This window comes from Pungitius pungitius, chromosome 21 (assembly GCF_949316345.1).
Source record: "Pungitius pungitius chromosome 21, fPunPun2.1, whole genome shotgun sequence".
NCBI classification, from domain to species: Eukaryota; Metazoa; Chordata; class Actinopteri; order Perciformes; family Gasterosteidae; genus Pungitius; species Pungitius pungitius.
Window position 1 is genome coordinate 11,106,370 of NC_084920.1, and position 9,642 is coordinate 11,116,011.

Genomic DNA, 9,642 nt, shown 5'->3' on the forward strand with positions numbered 1-9,642 from the left:
CTACTTGCTGGACTTTTCCTTGCAATAAAAGCTTTTGTTAAGCGCAAATAACATTAAATAGTTGGAAGTCGTTTTCAACCCTTTCCATATTGTTGGCCAGTATGGGGATTGAACCCATGACCTTGGCGTTATTAGCACCACGCTCTGACCATCTGAGCTAACCGGCCCATGCCTAAAGGTCTCATCCAACTCCACTAAATCCAGACAGTTTTCCAGAAAAGACGTTCTAAAATGCAGGCAGCATAAAACTGTCAACTGAGTGTGAGTGCCTATCATCTTCAGTTGCAAAGTTCCCATTGAGGAAGCAAAAGCCATTGTGTTGGGAGCATTGACGCTTCTAGCAGATACAATTCATGGTTTCCCAAACTTCTTTCGACAAACTTCCAATTTTCAACCACGAAGGGACTCGAACCCTCAATCTTCTGATCCGAAGTCAGACGCCTTGTCCATTAGGCCACGTGGTCACAGAAAGCAAGACTTTCACATTTTACAAGTGCTATTATAAAATTGAAAAACGATTGGGGCACAGTGGAATCTTTGAAAACATACATTATCATTTGTACTTTTTTCAAGCATGTTACCTAGCAAAATGTTACCAGTTTTTGATCGTCTTTAGGTGTGATAAACTACTTGCTGGACTTTTCCTTGCAATAAAAGCTTTTGTTAAGCGCAAATAACACTAAATAGTTGGAGGTTGTTTTCTACCCTTTCCATATTGTTGGCCAGTATGGGGATTGAACCCATGACCTTGGCGTTATTAGCACCAAGCTCTGACCATCTGAGCTAACCGGCCCATGCCTAAAGGTCTCATCCAACTCCACTAAATCCAGACAGTTTTCCAGAAAAGACATTCTAAAATGCAATCAGCATAAAACTGTCAACTGAGTGTGAGTGCCTATCATCTTCAGTTGCAAAGTTCCCATTGAGGAAGCAAAAGGAAATGCCATTGTGTTGGGAGCATTGACGCTTCTAGCAGATACAATTCATGGTTTTACCAAGCTTCTCACGAAGAACTTGCAATTGTCAACCACGAAGGGACTCGAACCCTGAATCTTCTGATCCTAAGTCAGACGCCCTATCCATTAGGCCACGTGGTCGCAGAAAGCAAGAATTTCACATTTTACAAGTGCTATTGTAAAATTGAAAAACGATTGGGGCACAGTGGAATCTTTGAAAACATACATTATCATTTGTATTTTTTTCAAGCATGTTACCTAGCAAAATGTTACCAGTTTTTGATCGTCTTTAGGTGTGATAAACTACTTGCTGGGCTTTAGTAGAGAGGACGGATGGGTTTTTCACACAAAAATTCTTTGGATGAAGGTAGATTATTAAACTTGGGGAGCATGAACTAGCAGCTGACTTTCTTTTGGACTTTTCCTTGCAATAAAAGCTTTTGTTAAGCGCAAATAACACTAAATAGTTGGAGGTCGTTTCAACCCTTTCCATATTGTTGGCCAGTATGGGGATTGAACCCATGACCTTGGCGTTATTAGCACCACGCTCTAACCATCTGAGCTAACCGGCCCATGCTCAAAGGTCACATCCAACTCCACTAAATCCAGACAGTTTTCCACAAAAGACGTTCTAAAATGCAGGCAGCATAAAACTGTCAACTGAGTGTGAGTGCCTATCATCTTCAGTTGCAAAGTTCCCATTGAGGAAGCAAAAGGAAATGCCATTGTGTTGGGAGCATTGACGCTTCTAGCAGACACAATTCATGGTTTCACCAAGCTTCTTTCGACGAACTTTCAATTTTCAACCACGAAGGGACTCGAACCCTCAATCTTCTGATCCGAAGTCAGACGCCTTGTCCATTAGGCCACGTGGTCACAGAAAGCAAGACTTTCACATTTTACAAGTGCTATTATAAAATTGAAAAACGATTGGGGCACAGTGGAATCTTTGAAAACATACATTATCATTTGTACTTTTTTCAAGCATGTTACCCAGCAAAATGTTACCAGTTTTTGATCGTCTTTAGGTGTGATAAACTAGCCTTTCCATATTGTTGGCCAGTATGGGGATTGTACCCATGACCTTGGCGTTATTAGCACCACGCTCTGAACATCTGAGCTAACCAGCCCATGCCTAAAGGTCTCATCCAACTCCACTAAATCCAGACAGTTTTCCAAAAAAGACGTTCTAAAATGCAGGCAGCATAAAACTGTCAACTGAGTGTCAGTGCCTATCATCTTCAGTTGTAAAGTTCCCATTGAAGAAGCAAAAGGAAATGTCATTTGTTGGGAGCATTGACGCTTCCAGCAGATACAATACATAGTTTCACCAAGCTTCTTACGAAGAACTTGCAATTGTCAACCACGAAGGGACTCGAACCCTCAATCTTCTGATCCGAAGTCAGACGCCTTGTCCATTAGGCCACGTGGTCACAGAAAGCAAGACTTTCACATTTTACAAGTGCTATTATAAAATTGAAAAACGATTGGGGCACAGTGGAATCTTTGAAAACATACATTATCATTTGTACTTTTTTCAAGCATGTTACCTAGCAAAATGTTACCAGTTTTTGATCATCTTTAGGTGTGATAAACTAGCCTTTCCATATTGTTGGCCAGTATGGGGATTGAACCCATGACCTTGGCGTTATTAGCACCACGCTCTGACCATCTGAACTAACCGGCCCATGCCTAAAGGTCTCATCCAACTCCACTAAATCCAGACAGTTTTCCAAAAAAGACGTTCTAAAATGCAGGCAGCATAAAACTGTCAACTGAGTGTCAGTGCCTATCATCTTCAGTTGTAAAGTTCCCATTGAAGAAGCAAAAGGAAATAATAATAATAATAATAATAAATCGAACTTGTATAGCGCTTTTTTGGACACTCAAAGACGCTTTACATGGGGGAAAAAAACAAAAAAGGCGGTTTACGAAAAAGCTAGTTTGAACAGGTGGGTTTTGAGCACTGATTTGAAGGAAGGTAGTGAGTCAGAGTTTCTAATGGGCTGTGGGAGTGAGTTCCAAAGGGTGGGGGCGGCGATGGCAAAGGCTCGGTCCCCCAGGGTTCGGCGGTTAGTGCGAATGATAGGGGTGAGGCGGTTGGTGCCTGCTGAGCGGAGGTGGCGGGTGGGCTGGTGTTGTTGCAGGAGCTCAGAGAGGTAGGGCGGAGCCAGGTTATGGAGGGACTTATAAGTGAGGAGGAGGAGCTTGTATTGAATCCGATATTGAACAGGGAGCCAGTGGAGCTGTTCGAGGACCGGGGTGATGTGTTCTCTGGACCGGGTATGGGTGAGTAGGCGGGCAGCAGAGTTCTGGATGTATTGCAGTTTTTGGAGATGAGTGGTGGGAAGTCCATAGAGGAGGCTATTGCAGTAGTCGAGTCTGGAAGAGATGAATGCGTGGATGAGGATTTCTGCTGTTGACTGGGTAAGGGAGGGGCGGAGGCGGGCAATGTTGCGGAGGTGGAAGAAGGATGTTTTAGTGATGTGGTTAATGTGCGTTTGGTATGAGAGAGTGGAATCCATTATGATGCCGAGGTTGCGTACAGAGGGGGAGGGGGTGACATTGTGACCGTCAATGTGGAGGGTAAAGTTCTGGACAGAGGAGAGGAGAGATTTGGGGCCGGTGATGAGGAGTTCAGTTTTTTTGCTGTTGAGTTTGAGAAAGTTATTGTCCATCCAGGTTTTGATGTCGGAGATACAGTCAGTGATGGTGGAGAGGATAACCGGGGTGATGGATTTGGTGGCGATGTAGAGTTGGGTATCGTCAGCATAGCAGTGAAAGTTGAGTCCATGGTGGCGGATGATCCGACCGAGGGGAAGCATGTAGATGGTAAATAGGAGGGGGCCGAGCACGGAACCTTGGGGGACGCCGTGGGTGACAGGGGAAGTGTGGGAGTTGCAGTTGTTGACAGAGACAAAGTGGTGACGGTCGGAGAGGTATGAAGTGAACCAGAGGAGTGCTGTGCCGGAGATGCCGATTGATTGTAGACGGTGGAGGAGGATGGTATGGTTTATTGTATCAAAAGCTGCGGAGAGGTCGAGGAGGAGGAGGATGGATATGGAACCAGAGTCAGCGGCGAGGAGGAGATCATTTGTAACGTCATTTGTTGGGAGCATTGACGCTTCCAGCAGATACAATACATAGTTTCACCAAGCTTCTTACGAAGAACTTGCAATTGTCAACCACGAAGGGACTCGAACCCTCAATCTTCTGATCCGAAGTCAGACACCTTGTCCATTAGGCCACGTGGTCGCAGAAAGCAAGACTTTCACATTTTACAAGTGCTATTGTAAAATTGAAAAACGATTGGGGCACAGTGGAATCTTTGAAAACATACCTTATCATTTGTATTTTTTTCAAGCATGTTACCTAGCAAAATGTTACCAGTTTTTGATCGTCTTTAGGTGTGATAAACTACTTGCTGGACTTTTCCTTGCAATAAAAGCTTTTGTTAAGCGCAAATAACACTAAATAGTTGGAGGTTGCTTTCTACCCTTTCCATATTGTTGGCCAGTATGGGGATTGAACCCATGACCTTGGCGTTATTAGCACCACGCTCTGACCATCTGAGCTAACCGGCCCATGCCTAAAGGTCTCATCCAACTCCACTAAATCCAGACAGTTTTCCAGAAAAGACGTTCTAAAATGCAGGCAGCATAAAACTGTCAACTGAGTGTGAGTGCCTACCATCTTCAGTTGCAAAGTTCCCATTGAGGAAGCAAAAGGAAATGCCATTGTGTTGGGAGCATTGACGCTTCTAGCAGATACAATTCATGGTTTCACCAAACTTCTTTCGATGAACTTCCAATTTTCAACCACGAAGGGACTCGAACCCTCAATCTTCTGATCCGAAGTCAGACGCCTTGTCCATTAGGCCACGTGGTCACAGAAAGCAAGACTTTCACATTTTAGAAGTGCTATTATAAAATTGAAAAACGATTGGGGCACAGTGGAATCTTTGAAAACATACCTTATCATTTGTATTTTTTTCAAGCATGTTACCTAGCAAAATGTTACCAGTTTTTGATCGTCTTTAGGTGTGATAAACTACTTGCTGGGCTTTAGTAGAGAGGACGGATGGGTTTTTCACACAAAAATTCTTTGGATGAAGGTAGATTATTAAACTTGGGGAGCATGAACTAGCAGCTGACTTTCTTTTGGACTTTTCCTTGCAATAAAAGCTTTTGTTAAGCGCAAATAACACTAAATAGTTGGAGGTCGTTTCAACCCTTTCCATATTGTTGGCCAGTATGGGGATTGAACCCATGACCTTGGCGTTATTAGCACCACGCTCTAACCATCTGAGCTAACCGGCCCATGCTCAAAGGTCACATCCAACTCCACTAAATCCAGACAGTTTTCCACAAAAGACGTTCTAAAATGCAGGCAGCATAAAACTGTCAACTGAGTGTGAGTGCCTACCATCTTCAGTTGCAAAGTTCCCATTGAGGAAGCAAAAGGAAATGCCATTGTGTTGGGAGCATTGACGCTTCTAGCAGATACAATTCATGGTTTCACCAAACTTCTTTCGACGAACTTCCAATTTTCAACCACGAAGGGACTCGAACCCTCAATCTTCTGATCCGAAGTCAGACGCCTTGTCCATTAGGCCACGTGGTCACAGAAAGCAAGACTTTCACATTTTAGAAGTGCTATTATAAAATTGAAAAACGATTGGGGCACAGTGGAATCTTTGAAAACATACATTATCATTTGTACTTTTTTCAAGCATGTTACCCAGCAAAATGTTACCAGTTTTTGATCATCTTTAGGTGTGATAAACTAGCCTTTCCATATTGTTGGCCAGTATGGGGATTGAACCCATGACCTTGGCGTTATTAGCACCACGCTCTGACCATCTGAGCTAACCAGCCCATGCCTAAAGGTCTCATCCAACTCCACTAAATCCAGACAGTTTTCCAAAAAAGACGTTCTAAAATGCAGGCAGCATAAAACTGTCAACTGAGTGTGAGTGCCTACCATCTTCAGTTGCAAAGTTCCCATTGAGGAAGCAAAAGGAAATGCCATTGTGTTGGGAGCATTGACGCTTCTAGCAGATACAATTCATGGTTTCACCAAGCTTCTTTCGACGAACTTCCAATTTTCAACCACGAAGGGACTCGAACCCTCAATCTTCTGATCCGAAGTCAGACGCCTTGTCCATTAGGCCACGTGGTCGCAGAAAGCAAGACTTTCACATTTTACAAGTGCTATTGTAAAATTGAAAAACGATTGGGGCACAGTGGAATCTTTGAAAACATACCTTATCATTTGTATTTTTTTCAAGCATGTTACCTAGCAAAATGTTACCAGTTTTTGATCGTCTTTAGGTGTGATAAACTACTTGCTGGACTTTTCCTTGCAAAAAAGCTTTTGTTAAGCGCAAATAACACTAAATAGTTGGAGGTTGTTTTCTACCCTTTCCATATTGTTGGCCAGTATGGGGAGTGAACCCATGACCTTGGCGTTATTAGCACCACGCTCTGACCATCTGAGCTAACCGGCCCATGCCTAAAGGTCTCATCCAACTCCACTAAATCCAGACAGTTTTCCAGAAAAGACATTCTAAAATGCAAGCAGCATAAAACTGTCAACTGAGTGTGAGTGCCTATCATCTTCAGTTGCAAAGTTCCCATTGAGGAAGCAAAAGGAAATGCCATTGTGTTGGGAGCATTGACGCTTCTAGCAGATACAATTCATGGTTTCACCAAGCTTCTTACGAAGAACTTGCAATTGTCAACCACGAAGGGACTCGAACCCTCAATCTTCTGATCCGAAGTCAGACGCCTTGTCCATTAGGCCACGTGGTCGCAGAAAGCAAGACTTTCACATTTTACAAGTGCTATTGTAAAATTGAAAAACGATTGGGGCACAGTGGAATCTTTGAAAACATACCTTATCATTTGTATTTTTTTCAAGCATGTTACCTAGCAAAATGTTACCAGTTTTTGATCGTCTTTAGGTGTGATAAACTACTTGCTGGACTTTTCCTTGCAATAAAAGCTTTTGTTAAGCGCAAATAACACTAAATAGTTGGAGGTTGTTTTCTACCCTTTCCATATTGTTGGCCAGTATGGAGATTGAACCCATGACCTTGGCGTTATTAGCACCACGCTCTGACCATCTGAGCTAACCGGCCCATGCCTAAAGGTCTCATCCAACTCCACTAAATCCAGACAGTTTTCCAGAAAAGACGTTCTAAAATGCAGGCAGCATAAAACTGTCAACTGAGTGTCAGTGCCTATCATCTTCAGTTGTAAAGTTCCCATTGAAGAAGCAAAAGGAAATGTCATTTGTTGGGAGCATTGACGCTTCCAGCAGATACAATACATAGTTTCACCAAGCTTCTTACGAAGAACTTGCAATTGTCAACCACGAAGGGACTCGAACCCTTAATCTTCTGATCCGAAGTCAGACGCCTTGTCCATTAGGCCACGTGGTCGCAGAAAGCAAGACTTTCACATTTTACAAGTGCTATTGTAAAATTGAAAAACGATTGGGGCACAGTGGAATCTTTGAAAACATACCTTATTATTTGTATTTTTTTCAAGCATGTTACCTAGCAAAATGTTACCAGTTTTTGATCGTCTTTAGGTGTGATAAACTACTTGCTGGGCTTTAGTAGAGAGGACGGATGGGTTTTTCACACAAAAATTCTTTGGATGAAGGTAGATTATTAAACTTGGGGAGCATGAACTAGCAGCTTACTTTCTTTTGGACTTTTCCTTGCAATAAAAGCTTTTGTTAAGCGCAAATAACACTAAATAGTTGGAGGTCGTTTCAACCCTTTCCATATTGTTGGCCAGTATGGGGATTGAACCCATGACCTTGGCGTTATTAGCACCACGCTGTGACCATCTGAGCTAACCGGCCCATGCTCAAAGGTCACATCCAACTCCACTAAATCCAGACAGTTTTCCACAAAAGACGTTCTAAAATGCAGGCAGCATAAAACTGTCAACTGAGTGTGAGTGCCTACCATCTTCAGTTGCAAAGTTCCCATTGAGGAAGCAAAAGGAAATGCCATTGTGTTGGGAGCATTGACGCTTCTAGCAGATACAATTCATGGTTTCACCAAACTTCTTTCGATGAACTTCCAATTTTCAACCACGAAGGGACTCGAACCCTCAATCTTCTGATCCGAAGTCAGACGCCTTGTCCATTAGGCCACGTGGTCACAGAAAGCAAGACTTTCACATTTTAGAAGTGCTATTATAAAATTGAAAAACGATTGGGGCACAGTGGAATCTTTGAAAACATACCTTATCATTTGTATTTTTTTCAAGCATGTTACCTAGCAAAATGTTACCAGTTTTTGATCGTCTTTAGGTGTGATAAACTACTTGCTGGGCTTTAGTAGAGAGGACGGATGGGTTTTTCACACAAAAATTCTTTGGATGAAGGTAGATTATTAAACTTGGGGAGCATGAACTAGCAGCTGACTTTCTTTTGGACTTTTCCTTGCAATAAAAGCTTTTGTTAAGCGCAAATAACACTAAATAGTTGGAGGTCGTTTCAACCCTTTCCATATTGTTGGCCAGTATGGGGATTGAACCCATGACCTTGGCGTTATTAGCACCACGCTCTAACCATCTGAGCTAACCGGCCCATGCTCAAAGGTCACATCCAACTCCACTAAATCCAGACAGTTTTCCACAAAAGACGTTCTAAAATGCAGGCAGCATAAAACTGTCAACTGAGTGTGAGTGCCTACCATCTTCAGTTGCAAAGTTCCCATTGAGGAAGCAAAAGGAAATGCCATTGTGTTGGGAGCATTGACGCTTCTAGCAGATACAATTCATGGTTTCACCAAACTTCTTTCGACGAACTTCCAATTTTCAACCACGAAGGGACTCGAACCCTCAATCTTCTGATCCGAAGTCAGACGCCTTGTCCATTAGGCCACGTGGTCACAGAAAGCAAGACTTTCACATTTTAGAAGTGCTATTATAAAATTGAAAAACGATTGGGGCACAGTGGAATCTTTGAAAACATACATTATCATTTGTACTTTTTTCAAGCATGTTACCCAGCAAAATGTTACCAGTTTTTGATCATCTTTAGGTGTGATAAACTAGCCTTTCCATATTGTTGGCCAGTATGGGGATTGAACCCATGACCTTGGCGTTATTAGCACCACGCTCTGACCATCTGAGCTAACCAGCCCATGCCTAAAGGTCTCATCCAACTCCACTAAATCCAGACAGTTTTCCAAAAAAGACGTTCTAAAATGCAGGCAGCATAAAACTGTCAACTGAGTGTGAGTGCCTACCATCTTCAGTTGCAAAGTTCCCATTGAGGAAGCAAAAGGAAATGCCATTGTGTTGGGAGCATTGACGCTTCTAGCAGATACAATTCATGGTTTCACCAAGCTTCTTTCGACGAACTTCCAATTTTCAACCACGAAGGGACTCGAACCCTCAATCTTCTGATCCGAAGTCAGACGCCTTGTCCATTAGGCCACGTGGTCGCAGAAAGCAAGACTTTCACATTTTACAAGTGCTATTGTAAAATTGAAAAACGATTGGGGCACAGTGGAATCTTTGAAAACATACCTTATCATTTGTATTTTTTTCAAGCATGTTACCTAGCAAAATGTTACCAGTTTTTGATCGTCTTTAGGTGTGATAAACTACTTGCTGGACTTTTCCTTGCAAAAAAGCTTTTGTTAAGCGCAAATAAC

At 42.6% G+C, this 9,642-nt stretch overlaps 25 non-coding genes across 25 annotated transcripts; all 25 read right to left on the reverse strand.

Annotated features, from left to right (window-relative positions):
- Window positions 1–93: 93 nt before the first annotated feature.
- trnai-aau (transfer RNA isoleucine (anticodon AAU)) lies at window positions 94–167 on the reverse strand. Its single transcript has one exon. It is a non-coding gene; the product is annotated as a tRNA-Ile (tRNA).
- A 224-nt stretch (window positions 168–391) lies between these two features.
- On the reverse strand, window positions 392–464 carry trnar-ucg (transfer RNA arginine (anticodon UCG)). The gene has a single exon. It is a non-coding gene; the product is annotated as a tRNA-Arg (tRNA).
- Window positions 465–719: 255 nt separating this feature from the next.
- On the reverse strand, window positions 720–793 carry trnai-aau (transfer RNA isoleucine (anticodon AAU)). Its single transcript has one exon. It is a non-coding gene; the product is annotated as a tRNA-Ile (tRNA).
- A 661-nt stretch (window positions 794–1,454) lies between these two features.
- trnai-aau (transfer RNA isoleucine (anticodon AAU)) lies at window positions 1,455–1,528 on the reverse strand. The gene has a single exon. It is a non-coding gene; the product is annotated as a tRNA-Ile (tRNA).
- Window positions 1,529–1,759: 231 nt separating this feature from the next.
- On the reverse strand, window positions 1,760–1,832 carry trnar-ucg (transfer RNA arginine (anticodon UCG)). Its single transcript has one exon. It is a non-coding gene; the product is annotated as a tRNA-Arg (tRNA).
- Window positions 1,833–2,012: 180 nt separating this feature from the next.
- On the reverse strand, window positions 2,013–2,086 carry trnai-aau (transfer RNA isoleucine (anticodon AAU)). The gene has a single exon. It is a non-coding gene; the product is annotated as a tRNA-Ile (tRNA).
- A 230-nt stretch (window positions 2,087–2,316) lies between these two features.
- Window positions 2,317–2,389, reverse strand: trnar-ucg (transfer RNA arginine (anticodon UCG)). The gene has a single exon. It is a non-coding gene; the product is annotated as a tRNA-Arg (tRNA).
- Window positions 2,390–2,569: 180 nt separating this feature from the next.
- Window positions 2,570–2,643, reverse strand: trnai-aau (transfer RNA isoleucine (anticodon AAU)). Its single transcript has one exon. It is a non-coding gene; the product is annotated as a tRNA-Ile (tRNA).
- A 1,495-nt stretch (window positions 2,644–4,138) lies between these two features.
- Window positions 4,139–4,211, reverse strand: trnar-ucg (transfer RNA arginine (anticodon UCG)). Its single transcript has one exon. It is a non-coding gene; the product is annotated as a tRNA-Arg (tRNA).
- Window positions 4,212–4,466: 255 nt separating this feature from the next.
- On the reverse strand, window positions 4,467–4,540 carry trnai-aau (transfer RNA isoleucine (anticodon AAU)). Its single transcript has one exon. It is a non-coding gene; the product is annotated as a tRNA-Ile (tRNA).
- A 231-nt stretch (window positions 4,541–4,771) lies between these two features.
- Window positions 4,772–4,844, reverse strand: trnar-ucg (transfer RNA arginine (anticodon UCG)). Its single transcript has one exon. It is a non-coding gene; the product is annotated as a tRNA-Arg (tRNA).
- A 357-nt stretch (window positions 4,845–5,201) lies between these two features.
- trnai-aau (transfer RNA isoleucine (anticodon AAU)) lies at window positions 5,202–5,275 on the reverse strand. The gene has a single exon. It is a non-coding gene; the product is annotated as a tRNA-Ile (tRNA).
- Window positions 5,276–5,506: 231 nt separating this feature from the next.
- trnar-ucg (transfer RNA arginine (anticodon UCG)) lies at window positions 5,507–5,579 on the reverse strand. The gene has a single exon. It is a non-coding gene; the product is annotated as a tRNA-Arg (tRNA).
- A 180-nt stretch (window positions 5,580–5,759) lies between these two features.
- trnai-aau (transfer RNA isoleucine (anticodon AAU)) lies at window positions 5,760–5,833 on the reverse strand. The gene has a single exon. It is a non-coding gene; the product is annotated as a tRNA-Ile (tRNA).
- Window positions 5,834–6,064: 231 nt separating this feature from the next.
- trnar-ucg (transfer RNA arginine (anticodon UCG)) lies at window positions 6,065–6,137 on the reverse strand. The gene has a single exon. It is a non-coding gene; the product is annotated as a tRNA-Arg (tRNA).
- A 254-nt stretch (window positions 6,138–6,391) lies between these two features.
- Window positions 6,392–6,465, reverse strand: trnai-aau (transfer RNA isoleucine (anticodon AAU)). Its single transcript has one exon. It is a non-coding gene; the product is annotated as a tRNA-Ile (tRNA).
- Window positions 6,466–6,696: 231 nt separating this feature from the next.
- On the reverse strand, window positions 6,697–6,769 carry trnar-ucg (transfer RNA arginine (anticodon UCG)). Its single transcript has one exon. It is a non-coding gene; the product is annotated as a tRNA-Arg (tRNA).
- A 255-nt stretch (window positions 6,770–7,024) lies between these two features.
- On the reverse strand, window positions 7,025–7,098 carry trnai-aau (transfer RNA isoleucine (anticodon AAU)). The gene has a single exon. It is a non-coding gene; the product is annotated as a tRNA-Ile (tRNA).
- A 230-nt stretch (window positions 7,099–7,328) lies between these two features.
- On the reverse strand, window positions 7,329–7,401 carry trnar-ucg (transfer RNA arginine (anticodon UCG)). Its single transcript has one exon. It is a non-coding gene; the product is annotated as a tRNA-Arg (tRNA).
- A 357-nt stretch (window positions 7,402–7,758) lies between these two features.
- Window positions 7,759–7,832, reverse strand: trnai-aau (transfer RNA isoleucine (anticodon AAU)). Its single transcript has one exon. It is a non-coding gene; the product is annotated as a tRNA-Ile (tRNA).
- Window positions 7,833–8,063: 231 nt separating this feature from the next.
- Window positions 8,064–8,136, reverse strand: trnar-ucg (transfer RNA arginine (anticodon UCG)). The gene has a single exon. It is a non-coding gene; the product is annotated as a tRNA-Arg (tRNA).
- Window positions 8,137–8,493: 357 nt separating this feature from the next.
- Window positions 8,494–8,567, reverse strand: trnai-aau (transfer RNA isoleucine (anticodon AAU)). Its single transcript has one exon. It is a non-coding gene; the product is annotated as a tRNA-Ile (tRNA).
- A 231-nt stretch (window positions 8,568–8,798) lies between these two features.
- trnar-ucg (transfer RNA arginine (anticodon UCG)) lies at window positions 8,799–8,871 on the reverse strand. The gene has a single exon. It is a non-coding gene; the product is annotated as a tRNA-Arg (tRNA).
- Window positions 8,872–9,051: 180 nt separating this feature from the next.
- Window positions 9,052–9,125, reverse strand: trnai-aau (transfer RNA isoleucine (anticodon AAU)). Its single transcript has one exon. It is a non-coding gene; the product is annotated as a tRNA-Ile (tRNA).
- A 231-nt stretch (window positions 9,126–9,356) lies between these two features.
- trnar-ucg (transfer RNA arginine (anticodon UCG)) lies at window positions 9,357–9,429 on the reverse strand. Its single transcript has one exon. It is a non-coding gene; the product is annotated as a tRNA-Arg (tRNA).
- Window positions 9,430–9,642: the final 213 nt, after the last annotated feature.